General features: G+C 57.1%; 1 long non-coding RNA gene across 1 annotated transcript; it reads left to right on the forward strand.

Moving 5' to 3' along the window:
• The first annotated feature begins 10522 nt into the window (after positions 1–10522).
• LOC139043452 (uncharacterized) lies at positions 10523–15564 on the forward strand. The gene is made up of 4 exons (XR_011500543.1): positions 10523–10896; positions 12799–13199; positions 15081–15178; positions 15380–15564. It is a non-coding gene; the product is annotated as an uncharacterized lncRNA (long non-coding RNA).
• Positions 15565–17499: the final 1935 nt, after the last annotated feature.

A 17499-nucleotide genomic window follows, 5' to 3' on the forward strand; every position in this document is an offset into this window, starting at 1 on the left:
ACTGGGCTTAGCTAGGGATCTACAAGGCCCCTGTGCGGCTCCCAAGTCAGTGCCTCCCCTCAGGCCGAGAGACCAAGGGAGGCAGAGACTGGGACGGAGGTGCCGATCAAACAGCACCTCCCAACCAAAGAGCCAGCGCCACGCCGCTGGCTCGGCCCGCCACGGTCACTCCCACACCCGCGGGGAAACCCCAGCAAGGGGAACGCGCGGGCACGCGCCCGAGCCTGCCCGCCCCCACACGGCACGCCGTGGGGGGCGACGAGGCACCCGTCCCCCCCGAGGGGGACGAGGGGCACGCCTCCCTTACCGACTCGACCCCCCCGCTCCTCAGACACACCAGCGCAGTGGTTACCTGAGGAGGCCGACGGGAACAGGGAACGACACCGCCACTCGGCCTCGGGCGCCTGAGGGACGACCTGGAACGCTCCAGGGGCACCGCCAACGGCCTGGGGAACGCGCTCACGCGCCCGGGAAGGCGCGCGGCGCGGCGGCAACACGGCCCGCCCCACCGCGGGGAGGGCCGCCCGCGAGACACAGCCAAGAGGCACAGGCAGAGCATCCGCCGCGTCACGGAGACCCCGACACCGCCCACGCCACGAGGCACGGGGCGGGGGAGCGAGGTCGGGCCGGATTCCGCACCCCTGCCGCCTCCCACACGCCACTCGCAGCGGGGGAGAACGGGCGAGGGGACCCGCGGGCAGAGCGAGAAGAGCGGTCCCGTTCGCCATGAACGTCCGTCCCTCGTCTGGCACGGCTTAGGCCCGGCCCGGGAGAGCACAGCATCACCACATCGGTCGGCAGCATAACGCGAGGGACCCCCGAGCAAGGGAAGGCCGGCGAGGACAGCGAGCGGAGGAGCCTGCTTCAGCCTCACCGACCCCTCTCCTCCTCCAGCAAGCGCGGGCGACGACCCCAGGACGAGAACGCCTGACACGCACTGGCACGGAGCCGGTGGGATGGGGTAAGTCGCGACCGCACCCGGGTGCCGGCGGCAGGGAGTGCACGTGGTAGAGGACCCCGCGCCCCTAACCCCGCCGCCCTCGGGTACCAGAGACCGGAGGTGGCACCACGGTCGTGGGGGCGCCTGGAACGCACAAGAGCCGGCGCGCAGGCCCCAGCGGGCGGCTCAAGCGGCGGGGGTGGAAACGGGCGTCCGGTTCTCGGCCAGAGCCCGGAGCCCTCCCCGCACACGCATCCAGGCACCCGGAAGCTCTCGGGCGACTGTCACCCGAGCAGAGCGTGTCAGCACTTATCTGGCGGCACAAAACCACCCATTCGGGGGCAAGAATCGCCGCGCCCGGAGACGGGGCCCACCCACGGATCACCAGGGGAACCCCTGGATCACGGCCACGGCCACCAGACCCCAAGCACGACCCCATCGCCACCAGGCCCGGAGCACCCGGGGCCATCTGGTCGACCCCAGAAGCGTGGCGGCAGGGGGAGCCGGGGACAGCCTCCCCGGGCCGCCCGCGCGGGCCGGGACCGGTCGGTCCCTCCCTCTGAGTCGCCGGGTCAGGACTTAGAAAAGAATTCCGCGGAGGCGCCTCCGGCGACCGGGCCCGGGGCGGGACCGTGGCTCCCGTCCCTCAGCCGGGGCTCCACCTACGCCTCGAGCCGGCCCCCTCCCGCCTCCGGACAAAGACGCGACCCGCGAAACTCGGAGAGAGAAGTCCGGTCCGACGGCCCGGACCCACCCCGGGCACGCGTCCGGGCCGGGGACGCCCTCCCCGGCCCGCCCTCGAGGGCTCCCGGGGCCGGTCCACGCTCTTCTCCAGGGCGGGACTTGGAAAAAAAAACTGCCACGGAGGAGGAGGCATCCGAGGACCGGGCCCGGTCCCCACCGCCAGAGCCGGTCGACTCGGAAGACCAGTGGGGAAAAGGCCAGCCCGGCGGCCGAGCCCGTCGCGCCCTCCACGGGCCTCCCCCGCAAGGCCCCGGCCGGTCGCCCACCTCCGGAGCGGGGCGCGGAAAGGGGATCGGCGACGCGGAAGGCCCGACCACCGGGCCGCCCTCGGGACGACGGCCGGGCACGGGACGAGCTCCCTCGCCCGTTCCCCCGCGGCGGCCCCCCACCCCCTCCCGGGGACGGAGGGGCACCGGCGGCTGCTGGTCGACCCGTCCGGGAGGCCCCACACCCCGGCCGGCACCGGGCGGCGCGGCGACAGCCACCTCCCTCAGTAGCCTGCACCTCCAATCTCCGGCGAGCGGGCGTCGCGCTCACGCCCCGGCGCCACCGGGCCAGATCCCGCCAGCGACGCCGGCCTCCCGGGACTCTGCCTCGGTCACCGCGGCCGAGTCCCGTCCCTTGGCCCGCGTCGCCGGAGCTCCGGAGGAAAGAGACGATATAAAAGCGGCCGCCAGGTGGCACCCGGCGACCGACGACCGCCTCAGCGGGACGGAGCCGGAGCGCGGGCCCGCCGGGGAGCACAGCCGGGCCGCCGGGCCGCCCGATCCCGTCCCGGAGCCCCCTCGGACCCAGCCTCCCGGCCCAGTGCGGCCCCGGGGCGTCCGCCCGCGGGCTCCCGGCCGCCAAGGCGCAGCCCCAGCCGCAGGAGGGGGACTCGGGAAAGGTTTCTCGGGCGATCACCGGGAAGGGGAAGGGGAGAGTTCCCCCCAGAGAGGCCAGGGGGCGGCCCGGGCCGGGCTGGGCCGGTGCGGCCGGGAGGCCGCCGCTTCCCGGAGCGGCTGGAGCGCCCCCGGGGTTCCCGGGAGGACTTAGAAAATCAGGGCGGGCGGGGACGGTCAAACCGAAACCAGGCACGTCATCCGAGAAGGACCGTGATGACGGGAGGAGGAAAGCTTTCCAGTCCAGAGGGCCTGTCGAAGGCAGGCGGAGAGTCTACCCGCTGAAACTGACGAAGATGGGCAAAAGAAGCTAGCTCAGGCGCCGACATTTAAGGAAATAAAAAAAAAAAAGCACGAGGGCGTGGAGAAATGGGGAAAAATCAACACTGAGAAATCTACCCTCTGAAACCGACGAAGATGGGCAACAGGGGCTAGCTCAGGTGGCAATTTTTAAGGAAAAATGAAAGGAAGTGCGTGGAGACCTGGGGAAAAAGCAACACGGAGAAATCTACCCTCTAGAACTGAGAAAGAAGCGCAACAGAGGCTAGCTCAGGTGGCAATCTTTAAGCAAAAAAAATAAGATAAAAAAATACAATGGCGAGGAGACGCGGTGAAAAAGCAACCCTGAAAAAGGTACCCTCTGAAACTGAGGAAGCAGGGCAACAGTGCCTAGCTCAGGTGACAATCTTTAAGCAAAAGAAACACACAAGGGCGTGGGGAGCTGGCGAAAAGGCAACACTGAGAAATCCACCCTCTGAAACGGACGAAGATGGGCAACAGAGGCTAGCTCAGGTGGCAATCTTTAAGCAAAAGAAACACACAAGGGCGTGGAGACCTGGGGAAAAAGCAACACGGAGAAATCCACCCTCTGAAACTGAGGAAGATGGGCAAGAGAGGCTACCTCAGGTGGCAATCCTTAAGCAAAAACAAAGCACAAAGGCGTGGAGCCCTGGGGACAAAGCAACCCTGAAATATCTACCCTCTGAAACTGAGGAACATGGGCAAGAGAGGCTAGCTCAGGTGGCAATCGTTAAGCAAAAACAAAACACAAAGGCGTGGAGACCTGGGGAAAAAGCAACCCTGAAATATCTACCCTCTGAAACTGAGGAAGATGGGCAAGAGAGGCTGGCTTCAGGTGGCAATCTTTAAGCAAAAGAAACACACAAGGGCGTGGAGGCCTGGGGAAAAAGCAACACGGAGAAATCCACCCTCTGAAACTGAGGGACATGGGCAAAAGAAGCTAGCTCAGGTTGCAACCTTTAAGCAGAAAAAAAACACAAGGGCGTGCAGACCTGGCAAAAAAGCCACAGTGAGAAATCTACCCTCTGAAACCGACGAAGATGGACAACAGAGGCTAGCTCAGGTGGCAATTTTTAAGGAAAAATAAAAGGAAGTGCGTGGAGACCTGGGGAAAAAGCAACACGGAGAAATCTACCCTCTAGAACTGAGAAAGAAGCGCAACAGAGGCTAGCTCAGGTGGCAATCTTTAAGCAAAAAAAATAAGATAAAAAAATACAATGGCGAGGAGACCCGGTGAAAAAGCAACCCTGAAAAAGGTACCCTCTGAAACTGAGGAAGCAGGGCAACAGTGCCTAGCTCAGGTGACAATCTTTAAGCAAAAGAAACACACAAGGGCGTGGGGAGCTGGCGAAAAGGCAACACTGAGAAATCCACCCTCTGAAACGGACGAAGATGGGCAACAGAGGCTAGCTCAGGTGGCAATCTTTAAGCAAAAGAAACACACAAGGGCGTGGAGACCTGGGGAAAAAGCAACACGGAGAAATCCACCCTCTGAAACTGAGGAAGATGGGCAAGAGAGGCTACCTCAGGTGGCAATCCTTAAGCAAAAACAAAGCACAAAGGCGTGGAGCCCTGGGGACAAAGCAAACCTGAAATATCTACCCTCTGAAACTGAGGAACATGGGCAAGAGAGGCTAGCTCAGGTGGCAATCGTTAAGCAAAAACAAAACACAAAGGCGTGGAGACCTGGGGAAAAAGCAACCCTGAAATATCTACCCTCTGAAACTGAGGAAGATGGGCAAGAGAGGCTGGCTTCAGGTGGCAATCTTTAAGCAAAAGAAACACACAAGGGCGTGGAGGCCTGGGGAAAAAGCAACACGGAGAAATCCACCCTCTGAAACTGAGGGACATGGGCAAAAGAAGCTAGCTCAGGTTGCAACCTTTAAGCAGAAAAAAAACACAAGGGCGTGCAGACCTGGCAAAAAAGCAACAGTGAGAAATCTACCCTCTGAAACCGACGAAGATGGACAACAGAGGCTAGCTCAGGTGGCAATTTTTAAGGAAAAATAAAAGGAAGTGCGTGGAGACCTGGGGAAAAAGCAACACGGAGAAATCTACCCTCTAGAACTGAGAAAGAAGCGCAACAGAGGCTAGCTCAGGTGGCAATCTTTAAGCAAAAAAAATAAGATAAAAAAATACAATGGCGAGGAGACGCGGTGAAAAAGCAACCCTGAAAAAGGTACCCTCTGAAACTGAGGAAGCAGGGCAACAGTGCCTAGCTCAGGTGACAATCTTTAAGCAAAAGAAACACACAAGGGCGTGGGGAGCTGGCGAAAAGGCAACACTGAGAAATCCACCCTCTGAAACGGACGAAGATGGGCAACAGAGGCTAGCTCAGGTGGCAATCTTTAAGCAAAAGAAACACACAAGGGCGTGGAGACCTGGGGAAAAAGCAACACGGAGAAATCCACCCTCTGAAACTGAGGAAGATGGGCAAGAGAGGCTACCTCAGGTGGCAATCCTTAAGCAAAAACAAAGCACAAAGGCGTGGAGCCCTGGGGACAAAGCAACCCTGAAATATCTACCCTCTGAAACTGAGGAACATGGGCAAGAGAGGCTAGCTCAGGTGGCAATCGTTAAGCAAAAACAAAACACAAAGGCGTGGAGACCTGGGGAAAAAGCAACCCTGAAATATCTACCCTCTGAAACTGAGGAAGATGGGCAAGAGAGGCTGGCTTCAGGTGGCAATCTTTAAGCAAAAGAAACACACAAGGGCGTGGAGGCCTGGGGAAAAAGCAACACGGAGAAATCCACCCTCTGAAACTGAGGGACATGGGCAAAAGAAGCTAGCTCAGGTTGCAACCTTTAAGCAGAAAAAAAACACAAGGGCGTGCAGACCTGGCAAAAAAGCCACAGTGAGAAATCTACCCTCTGAAACCGACGAAGATGGACAACAGAGGCTAGCTCAGGTGGCAATTTTTAAGGAAAAATAAAAGGAAGTGCGTGGAGACCTGGGGAAAAAGCAACACGGAGAAATCTACCCTCTAGAACTGAGAAAGAAGCGCAACAGAGGCTAGCTCAGGTGGCAATCTTTAAGCAAAAAAAATAAGATAAAAAAATACAATGGCGAGGAGACCCGGTGAAAAAGCAACCCTGAAAAAGGTACCCTCTGAAACTGAGGAAGCAGGGCAACAGTGCCTAGCTCAGGTGACAATCTTTAAGCAAAAGAAACACACAAGGGCGTGGGGAGCTGGCGAAAAGGCAACACTGAGAAATCCACCCTCTGAAACGGACGAAGATGGGCAACAGAGGCTACCTCAGGTGGCAATCGTTAAGCAAAAACAAAACCCAAAGGCATGGAGACCTGGGGACAAAGCAACCCTGAAATATCTACCCTCTGAAACTGAGGAACATGGGCAAGAGAGGCTAGCTCAGGTGGCACTCGTTAAGCAAAAACAAAACACAAAGGCGTGGAGACCTGGGGAAAAAGCAACCCTGAAATATCTACCCTCTGAAACTGAGGAAGATGGGCAAGAGAGGCTGGCTTCAGGTGGCAATCTTTAAGCAAAAGAAACACACAAGGGCGTGGAGGCCTGGGGAAAAAGCAACACGGAGAAATCCACCCTCTGAAACTGAGGGACATGGGCAAAAGAAGCTAGCTCAGGTTGCAACCTTTAAGCAGAAAAAAAACACAAGGGCGTGCAGACCTGGCAAAAAAGCCACAGTGAGAAATCTACCCTCTGAAACCGACGAAGATGGACAACAGAGGCTAGCTCAGGTGGCAATTTTTAAGGAAAAATAAAAGGAAGTGCGTGGAGACCTGGGGAAAAAGCAACACGGAGAAATCTACCCTCTAGAACTGAGAAAGAAGCGCAACAGAGGCTAGCTCAGGTGGCAATCTTTAAGCAAAAAAAATAAGATAAAAAAATACAATGGCGAGGAGACCCGGTGAAAAAGCAACCCTGAAAAAGGTACCCTCTGAAACTGAGGAAGCAGGGCAACAGTGCCTAGCTCAGGTGACAATCTTTAAGCAAAAGAAACACACAAGGGCGTGGGGAGCTGGCGAAAAGGCAACACTGAGAAATCCACCCTCTGAAACGGACGAAGATGGGCAACAGAGGCTAGCTCAGGTGGCAATCTTTAAGCAAAAGAAACACACAAGGGCGTGGAGACCTGGGGAAAAAGCAACACGGAGAAATCCACCCTCTGAAACTGAGGAAGATGGGCAAGAGAGGCTACCTCAGGTGGCAATCCTTAAGCAAAAACAAAGCACAAAGGCGTGGAGCCCTGGGGACAAAGCAACCCTGAAATATCTACCCTCTGAAACTGAGGAACATGGGCAAGAGAGGCTAGCTCAGGTGGCACTCGTTAAGCAAAAACAAAACACAAAGGCGTGGAGACCTGGGGAAAAAGCAACCCTGAAATATCTACCCTCTGAAACTGAGGAAGATGGGCAAGAGAGGCTGGCTTCAGGTGGCAAACGTTAAGCAAAAGAAACACACAAGGGCGTGGAGACCTGGGGAAACAGCAACACGGAGATATCGACCCTCTGAAACTCAGGAAGATGGGCAAGAGAGGCTAGCTCAGGTGGCAATCGTTAAGCAAAAACAAAACCCAAAGGCGTGGAGACCTGGGGAAAAAGCAACCCTGAAATATCTACCCTCTGAAACTGAGGAAGATGGGCAAGAGAGGCTGGCTTCAGGTGGCAATCTTTAAGCAAAAGAAACACACAAGGGCGTGGGGAGCTGGGGAAAAGGCAACACTGAGAAATCCACCCTCTGAAACGGACGAAGATGGGCAACAGAGGCTAGCTCAGGTGGCAATCGTTAAGCAAAAGAAACACACAAGGGCGTGGAGGCCTGGGGAAAAAGCAACACGGAGAAATCCACCCTCTGAAACTGAGGGACATGGGCAAAAGAAGCTAGCTCAGGTTGCAACCTTTAAGCAGAAAAAAAACACAAGGGCGTGCAGACCTGGCAAAAAAGCCACAGTGAGAAATCTACCCTCTGAAACCGACGAAGATGGACAACAGAGGCTAGCTCAGGTGGCAATTTTTAAGGAAAAATAAAAGGAAGTGCGTGGAGACCTGGGGAAAAAGCAACACGGAGAAATCTACCCTCTAGAACTGAGAAAGAAGCGCAACAGAGGCTAGCTCAGGTGGCAATCTTTAAGCAAAAAAAATAAGATAAAAAAATACAATGGCGAGGAGACCCGGTGAAAAAGCAACCCTGAAAAAGGTACCCTCTGAAACTGAGGAAGCAGGGCAACAGTGCCTAGCTCAGGTGACAATCTTTAAGCAAAAGAAACACACAAGGGCGTGGGGAGCTGGCGAAAAGGCAACACTGAGAAATCCACCCTCTGAAACGGACGAAGATGGGCAACAGAGGCTACCTCAGGTGGCAATCGTTAAGCCAAAGAAACACACAAGGGTGTGGAGACCTGGGGAAAAAGCAACACGGAGAAATCCACCCTCTGAAACTGAGGAACATGGGCAAAAGAAGCTAGCTCAGGTTGCAGCCTTCAAGCAGAAAAAAAAAAGACGCAAGGGCGTGGAGAGCTGGCGAAAAAGCAACACTGAGAAATCTACCCTCTGAAACCGAAGAAGATGGGCAACAGAGGCTAGCTCAGGTGGCAATCTTTAAGCAAAAAAAAAAAAATAAAAAAATACAATGGCGAGGAGACCCGGTCAAAAAGCAACCCTGAAAAAGGTACCCTCTGAAACTGAGGAAGCAGCGCAACAGTGCCTAGCTCAGGTGACAATCTTTAAGCAAAAAAAAAAAACAAAAAACAAAAAACAAAAAACAAAACCCACAATGGAGTGGAGACCCGGGGGAAATCAACACTGAAAAATACAAAAAGAATGGAAGACCAATAGACAGAGCAGGCACTTTCACCTGGGGTGGAGGAGGTATGCATGGATGACCGATAAGCGCATGAAAAGATGTGAGCTGTTCCCTGGAAAAGCAAGTGAGAAAATTAGAGGGAGACATTGTGGGGACACATGGGTGAGACTGCCTTCTTCCAAATACCGGAACAGGATCAAACTGCTAGTCAGGTCGCGGAGAAGCCAAGTCAGTCACTCACGCCTCACTGGTGGTGAAGGGAAACGGTATGGCCTCTGTGAAAAAGGGCGTGGCGGGTTCCAAAACTGACACGCCGCGGAAACAACCACCGAAAGTGGCAACCTACATAAGCCTTTGGTGTATCTTGCCTCCTAAGAGCGTCTGTATGTAGCTGGAGCCTTGGGTCGTTAAGGCTTCCACAGTGATCTGTGGTGGGTGGGTGGGGGGGGGGGGGGGGCCTTGGGCCTTGGGGGTCTCCGCTGGACCTCCAGGAAGTCAGCTTTTGTGGAGTCCCGTGAGTCCTTCCAGGGAGGGAGGCATCCAACCCGAGGGTGGTCTGGAGGGCACCACTCCCACCACTCCCGGGGGCTGGGGCGGGGGGCGGGGTGGGGGCTGCGGCCACGTTCCTGTTCATTCACACAGAATCCGGGGCATGAATGTTCTTAGCAGCTCTGTTCCACACAGCCCCACACTGGAAACCACACAGACGTCCTGCGAGTCCCATCCCTTGCTCATGTCGCCGGGGCTCCGGAGGAGGGCCACTCTGTAAAAGCGGCCGCCAGATGGCGCCCAACGACCGGCGCGGAGGGGTCAGCGGGAGGGAACCGGGTCACCAGCCAGCGAGAGTGCACAGCCTGAGCCCACCGCCGGGTCAGGTCTCTCTCTGTCTCTGTCTCTGTCTCTGTCTCTGTCTCTCTCTGTCTCTGTCTCTGTCTCTGTCTCTCTCTGTCTCTCTCTCTCTCTCTCTTTCTCTCTGGGCCCGCTTGGGGCGGGCGGGAGGTCACCACGTGAGGCCCCAGGGTGTCCACCTCGGAGCTCCCAGGCAGCACAGGGCAACCCTGGGCGCAGAAGGAGGTGTTGGAAAATCGGCGGGGAGGGGGGTGGGGTGGGTGGGCTTGCCAGGAAGGGGACAGACTCCCCACGTGACTTCTGGGCCGGGCCGGGCGCGGGGCTGCCGGCTGGCTGACGCGGACAGAGGTGGAAAAGTCCCCGGAGATGCCACGGGGCAGGCCGGGGCTGCCGGCCCCCGCTTCCCGGAGCGGCCCGAGCACTTCCCGGGCTCCCGGGAGGACTTAGAAAATCACGGCGGGGTGGGGGGTGGGGGTCGCTGTCAAACCGAAACCATGCACGTCATCAGAGAAGGACCGTGACGACGGAGGAATTGTCCGCAGTCTGTCAGGAATTGTGTGCAGCCTGTCACTTCCGGCCCAGAGGGTCTCTCTAAGGCAGACGGACAGACAGAGCCCACAAGTCGTAGAGGAAAGGACCGAGCCGCTTGGCCGCGGAAAAGTTTACAACACAAAACAGGTCTCCCTCCGCACGGGGCCACAGCAAAGCCCAAAGACGACACACGGGGGGGAGCATGGGTGCAGATGCACGTGTGGTGATAAGAATATGGATTTCAGCAGGGCTTCCCGTCCTCATCAACAAGCAGAAGCACCCAAATGGTGGGGGTTGGGGGGCAGAGACCTCACAGCCATTCCCTCCACAAATCGAGTTCCCCGGGACATCCTCACAGCGCCGTGCTGTGAGTGTGTGTGGGTGTTTAAAATGGAGTAAATGTGGACGTGGAACTGCTCCGTGAAACCAAAATAACAACAGTCGTAGATCTTCTTTGGTCATTTAGAAAATTCTTTTTTTTTTTTTTTCCCCAGCGGTGCACGTATTTCCCTTCCAAAAAAGAAGAACGGGAAAGGAGATGTTAAAGGCAAGCAGAGAGAGGAAAACTGTTGCAAAACAAAAGCTGAGCTCCCGTCCGAGGGAGGCCTCCTCCATTGGAGGCCTAGGAAATCATTCTGACAAAATGGAGGATCTCTGTCTTTGGTGTCGATTCCCTCAGAGGTCAAGAGAAACCTTTTCCAATGTCTTTATCAGGAGGAGACTAGAAGTTAGAGAAAAGTATCCTTTCGGGAGTGAGAAAAACAAATTCTGATTTTGCATCAGCTTCCCTCCGATCTTGAAACTCATTGACTTGATTCCATTCTGTCGACGGAAATAATCCGGAACCAATCTATCCGTGAAAATCGGGGTGCGTTTATTCTGAGCTAAAATGTGAGGACTGTGGCCCGGGGCCTTTCTTCCCGAAGGAAGAGAGGGTGCCCGGGAAGTGGGGTGTACAGAGTGCTTCTAGACCCCCAGAGAGGACGTTTCACATAGGATCGAAAGGTCCCTTGGATGATAGTCGCGAGACTGCTCTGTCGGCACAGCGATCGACAGACACTGCTGGGTGGCAGGTCTGTTGTCTGGGCCTGGGTGGTCACAGGGGAGCCGGATGGTCAAAGGTGAGCGCAACCATCCGCTCCTAGCCTAAGGAAAGATGCCTCTCCTTAAGGAAAGGCCCGAGCACGGGGAAGCTGCTCCTTTCCCTTAAGGGCATTGGTTCTTGCCGTAGGAAATGTGTAAAGCGGATCTAGGATGCGATGCGTGCTCGACGGCCACGTCAGGCCCTTTTCGAAAAACACTGTCAGGCCGAATTAGGCCGACACCCAATGGCTTCCTCATAGACTCCCATAGATCCTATCGCTCGCCATTTCTATCTGTCCACTCGTTCCAATTTTAGGCCACTTGACCACGAACAGGCCTTTTTCTCAGATTATTTTCCCCATGAAACTTTGATCACCTTTTCACAGACAAAACGATCTTTACTTTTTAGGCCCTCTTGCCTGAAGGCAGCCATCTCACTTTCCTTGAACACAAAGATGTTTCCCATATTCACTTTTAGTGGCTTTTTGTTTTGTTTTGTTTTGTTTTGTTTTGAGGACGATGAGCCCTGAGCTAACTGCTGCCAATCCTCCTCTTTTTGCCGAGGAAGGCTGGCCCTGAGCTAACCTCCGTGCCCATCTTCCTCTATTTCATATGTGGGACGCCTACCACCACGTGGCTCGCCCAGCGGTGCCACGTCCACCCCCGGGATCCGAACTGGCAAACCCCGGGCCGGCGAAGCGGAACAGGCACACTTAACCAGCGCGCCACCGGGCCGGCCTAGTGGCTTTCATCGCATTTGTTAAGTAGATTTTTTAACCCTCACGAACCTTAATTTTGGTGAAAACTAAGAAGCCAGCAATTAGGAACTGTCCTTCCCATGAGCATTCCGTCGCTTGGCCAATTTCTAAACACTTGGCCACTTTTAGAAACATGGGATTTCATAGGTTTATCTTTTCCTTCGCTTTATTTGATTTCATCTCACTTTAGTTTTTGGGTGAGGAAGATCGGCCCTCACAGAGCTAACGCCTGTTGCCAATCTTCCGTTTCTGTTTTTTTTTCCCCCCTCCCGATTTTTCTCCCCCAATCCCCCCCATGACATAGTTGTCTATCTTAGTTGAGGGCCCTTCCAGTTGTGGCATGTGGGACGCCGCCTCCACACGGCCCGACGAGCGGTGCCGTGTCCGTGCCGTGCCCGGGATCTGAACCGGCAAAACCCTGGGCCGCCGAAGGGGAGCTTGTGAACTTAACCACTCGGCCACGGGGCCGCCCCCGTCCGTGGACTTTTTTATCACCTGATTTCACCTCGCAAAACTTCAAAGCTTCAAGTTATCAGAGAGGTTTGGGAAGTTGTTTTTATTTATTTAATTAATTTATTTTTCGAGGAAGACGAGCCCCGAGCTGACACCTGCTGCCAATTCTCCTCTTTTTGCCCCGGGAGAGTGGTCCCGAGCTAACATCCGTGCCCATCCCCCTCCCCTTGATAGGCGGGACGCTGACCACAGCGTGGCTCGCCAAGCGGCGCCACGTCCGCACCCCGGATCCGAACCTGCGAACCCCTGGCTGACAAAACGGAACGTGCGAACTTAACCGCTGTGCCGCCGGGCTGGCCCTTCGGGAAGTTATTTTCAGGACACGGGCCATAAACTAGAATCACCGCTACAGGTTTATCGGAGCGACATCAGCGTTCGTGGTGGATTGAGTCGTCCCCTCTGTCTCTCCCCTCCAGGGCACAACCAAAGGGACGTCTATCGACCCACCCACCAAGGATTCCCCCCCCTCCCCCCGCACGGCACAGCAGGATGCCTGAGAGATCCACGCAGCCCTACAGCGGCAAGTCACATTCGCACAGTCAAAATTCAATGGCAGAGACAAAACGTTAAGGTCAGTGAGAGGGAAGAGAATAACCGGCCCAGGAGCAACGGTGTGAAGAACACGGAGAAGACGGGTCCTAGACGCCGGGGTCCCCGGAGCAGCGATTTCATCAGAGGCCCGCAAACGTCCACGATCTCCACACCACGTTTATGGCCGACTGCGTGCGTGGGTCCTTTGGAATCGACCAGGCTACCGTCCGGGCCACTTTGGGACATCGTGTCCAGCTGCCCCGAGCGGTGGAGCTGTCGTTCAAGTGTAAGATGGGGCCCGTCCGGGGAGAGAATGGGGACGGGGAAAGGGAGGCCGCGGGAAGTCACAGAGTCTGAGGTGTTCGGGGGAGACTGACTCTTCTGAAGTGGAGGTGGTAGAAGGAGAGCAGCAGGATTTTTGGATTTTTGTTCCCTCTGTTAGGTATCTGGGTCCGGAGGAGAGTGGGGCGGGGGGGGGGGGGCGGGTGGTGGTGGTGGTGGTGGGTGTGAGGCTGAGGCGGGGCTGGTGTTTCCTTTCCGAGTCAGGTGGAAGAGCTCCTCCAGTGGAGGTTTTTAGACAAGGGGTCTGGTCTGGCAGGATGGGAGGTTGCGGGTTGAGCCACAGGGGAATCTGTCGTAGCTCAGACTCGGGCCTTTGAAGAAATAGACAGAGAGAGGAGTTTTGCTCTGTCTGTCACCGCAGCCGGCACCTCAGGAGCAACAACAGGAGGCTTCCCGAATGAGTGAAGGGGCAGGAGCCAGCGTGCCCCGTGCCTCTCTCAGCCCTGCGCCGGCAGGGAAGGAAGCAGGCAGGCAGGCCTCAGGGCTACTCCCGTCCTACTGCCCGGTGGTCCCTGTCCCGGCCCCGCCCCCACTCTCCCCCTGACCCTCACCGCTCCCCAGCCCTCTTCTCAGCCAGAGAGGCGATGGGGGGGGGGCGGTGCGGTCCCAGAACAAGTTTCCTCTCATCCGCCATCATCTTGCCACCCTGACGACTTGGCCTGAGATCCGGCCTAGGCTGTACCCTGAGATCCGGCCTAGGCTGTACCCGTGTGTGGTTTTCCTGTGGACAAGGGGGCCGGTTCACCATTTCGGAAGAAACCCCTAGCCTTCCACTGCCGAGTCGCCAGCCTGGGAGGGGGGAGGGGGGAGGGGGGAGGGGAGGTCAGGCCCATTCATTCCGATGGGCCTGGCGTCAGGGCTTCATTCAAGTGCAGGAAGCTCTCTCCCATGGCCTCGGGCTTTTTTCCATTGAACGGCTTTCTTCAATTCCCCCACCCTTAGGCCGCAGTCCACCAAGGGCCGGGAGGCAGGGAGGGAAGATGTTGGGGCAGGGTGGCTGTCTGAGAAACTCGCCTCATCTGGGGCAGAAAGAGTGCCCCCCTCCTTTCTCTAACCCTACTAGACTGCTTGAGGATCACGGACGGTTTGGCTCATCGATGAGCCCTGCGTTATGGGCCCGGCAAGCAAACTCCTAACGGGCAACCCGCCGCTCTAGGCGTGTGTGGGTTTTTTGATCTTTCACCTTCAAGTTCGCACGACATCGGTCCGTGTCCCCCGCCCCGGCTTCCCATGGGAAATCCTCCGTCTCTTTCCACAGACTCACTGGCGACTTCACACAGTGCCTGCCTCCTCCTCCTTAGGAAGGAAGGAAGGAAGGAAGGAAGGAAGGAAGGAAGGAAGGAAGGAAGGAAGGAAGGGAGGGAGGGAGGGGCTGACCCCGTGGCCGAGCGGTTGAGTTTGCACGCTCCGCTTCAGCGGCCCGGGGCTTGGAAGGTTCGGATCCTGGGCTCGGACACGGCACCGCTCATCAAACCACGCTGAGGTGGCGTCCCACACGGCAGAACCAGAGGGACCCTCAAAGAGAATATAGAACTAGGTACTGGGGTGCTCTGGGGAGAAGAAGAAGAAGGAGGAGGAATAAAAAGAAAAGAAAAGATTGGCAATGAGCTCGGGTGCCAGTCTTTAAAAAAAAAAAAAAAAAAGAGGAAGAAAGATGGACAAACAGGAACGAATCCCACTGACGGCACCTCCAAATGGTGGGGGGCAGGGGGGTGGGGGGGGTGGGGAGTGGCATCATCGGGCCAAGGGTGACTCTAAGCGTGATCCCGCGGTTGTGTTATTTGACATTTTATCGAATCGATTTATTATTTTATTTTTGAGGAAGATGAGCCCTGAGCGAACATCTGCCACCAATCCTCCTCTGTCGGCCGAGGAAGACTGGCCCTGAGCTGACATCCGTGCCCATCCCCCTCTACTTTCCAGGTGGGACGCCTGCCACAGCGTGGCTCGCCAAGCGGTGCCGGGTCCTGCGCCCGGGATCCGGACCGGCGAACCCGGGGCCGGCGGAGCAGAACGTGCGAACTTCACCGCCGCGCCACCGGGCCGGCCCCCGGAGTTGTTTTGAAAATCCAGTAAGGGGCTGGCCCCGTGGCCGAGTGGTTAAGTTCGCGCGCTCCGCTGCAGGCAGCCCAGTGTTTCATCGGTTCGTTCGGATCCCGGGCGCGGACACGGCACTGCTCATCAAACCACGCTGAGGCGGCGTCCCACATACCACCGCTAGAAGGACCCACCGCGAAGAACACACAACTACGTACCGGGGGGCTTTGGGGAGAAAAAGGAAAGACAAAAAATAAAATCTTCCAAACTCCAATAAAACTTTGAGTGAAGACGACGAGGAGGATGCGAAACGTATCTCACGCCTCCGAGCCGAGCCGTCCGTTTAGGTTTAGGAAGGGGGACGAGGACCCTTTGTAAGCGACATCCCTTTTTAAGCACCATTCTAAACCACAGAACAGAACTCCCTCTCCTCGACCCGGAGCGAGGAGGTTCCTGGGTGTGTCAGAGAGGGTCACGTCCTCTGCAGCACGAACGAACCGCCAGGGTTCGGCCACGGGAAAGAATTTCTTCCTCTCCAGGGGGACTAAAAGTCACCGACGGCAGCGGGCGTAGGTGCTATCCTTCCCGTCCAGGAAAGGCAGGGAGAACTTCAGCCGTGAAGAGAAGGAGGTCTTCCTCACTCCCCGTTTTGGGAGGGCCCCTTTGGCAGGGGAGTTTTGTCTCCTGATTTCAAGTCAGGAAGAAAAGGGAGAGAGAGAGAGAGAGAGAGTGTGTGTCCTTCTCGTGCCAGGTCGGTCTGAGGGGGACCTCCTCTGGTTTCCTCCCTTCCCAGGGAACGCCGTTCGCTCCTTCTTCTAGAAAAAGCTCCCAAAGCACCACCGCCCAGGATGGTCGACCTACGCCCATCGTCCCTCCTTTCCCAATCATTTCTACCGCGACAGAGGGACAGAGGCCCCTGCCCCATCCCCATCCCCACCCCCACCCCCATCGCCTGCCTCCTTGATGGCCAAAGGAGCTGCCTCTGAGAATGGAACGGGGCTTGGAAACCTTCTAGAGGGGTGACTCTCACCTGCCTGCCTGCTGGGAAAAGCACCACGCTGTCCATCGGACTGCTCTTTTGGGCAAACGTAGGCGTGCCACATAGCGATCGACAGCTATGGCGGGGGGGGGGGGGGGGGGGGGCGGGGTGGCGTGGTGGTGCCCAGGATCCACGACACGTGACGGCTGCGGAGCACGACAGCCCTAAGACCTTGAGGGAGACGGGGTGGCGCGTGAATCCTTTCGGAACGAGAACGACAGGAAACGCTGACGGGGACGTGTTCTCCTCTCGAGAACACACCAACGCCTCGCACGGTGTCTGACCCGGGGTGCCTCTGACTTTTGTCATCAGAGACGATCCTCTCGACCGCCCCTCACGCTTTGGGGAAAAGGGGAGAGGGACTCGGTAGCACGGGAAAAGCCATCCATCCGCCCTTCCTTTCCGTCTTCACGGCTCCTTCTCGTGGAAAACGAGGAAGCCGTCCAGAGGAACGGAACACTGACCCGGGCCAAAGCGTGGCCCAGCCTGAGCCTCCAAAACCTTCTGCTAAGTGAGAGGTGCCAGACATCCAAGGCGACCTACGTTGCGATTCCACACAGAGGAGAGAGCTAGAACGGTCCAACCCTAGAGGGCGACAGCAGATGGCGGCGGCGGCGGCGGCGGCGGCAGCGGTGGTGGTGATCGTGGTGGGGCAGATCCGGGAGTGGGGCCGTTTTTTCTTTCGGGGGGAGGGGATGGAAACGGAAACCTTCTGGAAATAGATAGCCATGACGGATGCGCCACCTTGGGGAGAGAGACTCCCGAAGGCCACTGGCTTGTGCCCCGTGGAAAGGATGGATTCGGTGGGATGGGAATTCTACCTCCGTGTAGAGCGTGTGGTAAACCACGAGGTAGGTGGGTGGGTGGCCTCCCTGCCTCGCCTCCACCTAGACGTCCACACACAGAGACCGACGAGGGAGGGAGGGAGGGAGGGAGGGAGGGAGGGAGGGAGGGAGAGAGACAAGACTGACAGAGGCCGAGGCCGAGGCCGAGGCAGTGAGCGAGTAAGTGATCGACCCTGGCCATAGGGATTCCTCAGAGGGCGTCTCTTGGCTCCCCAAACGAAGAATGTGTGTGGAGATCGAGAAAGATCACCGACCTAGGAGAACCAGCAAGACTTCCTCACCCGCCAGAGAGCCGCTGGGCCCCTGCCGTCCCTGCCACCGCC

The sequence above is a fragment of the Equus asinus genome, unplaced genomic scaffold (assembly GCF_041296235.1).
Source record: "Equus asinus isolate D_3611 breed Donkey unplaced genomic scaffold, EquAss-T2T_v2 contig_238, whole genome shotgun sequence".
NCBI classification, from domain to species: domain Eukaryota; kingdom Metazoa; phylum Chordata; class Mammalia; order Perissodactyla; family Equidae; genus Equus; species Equus asinus.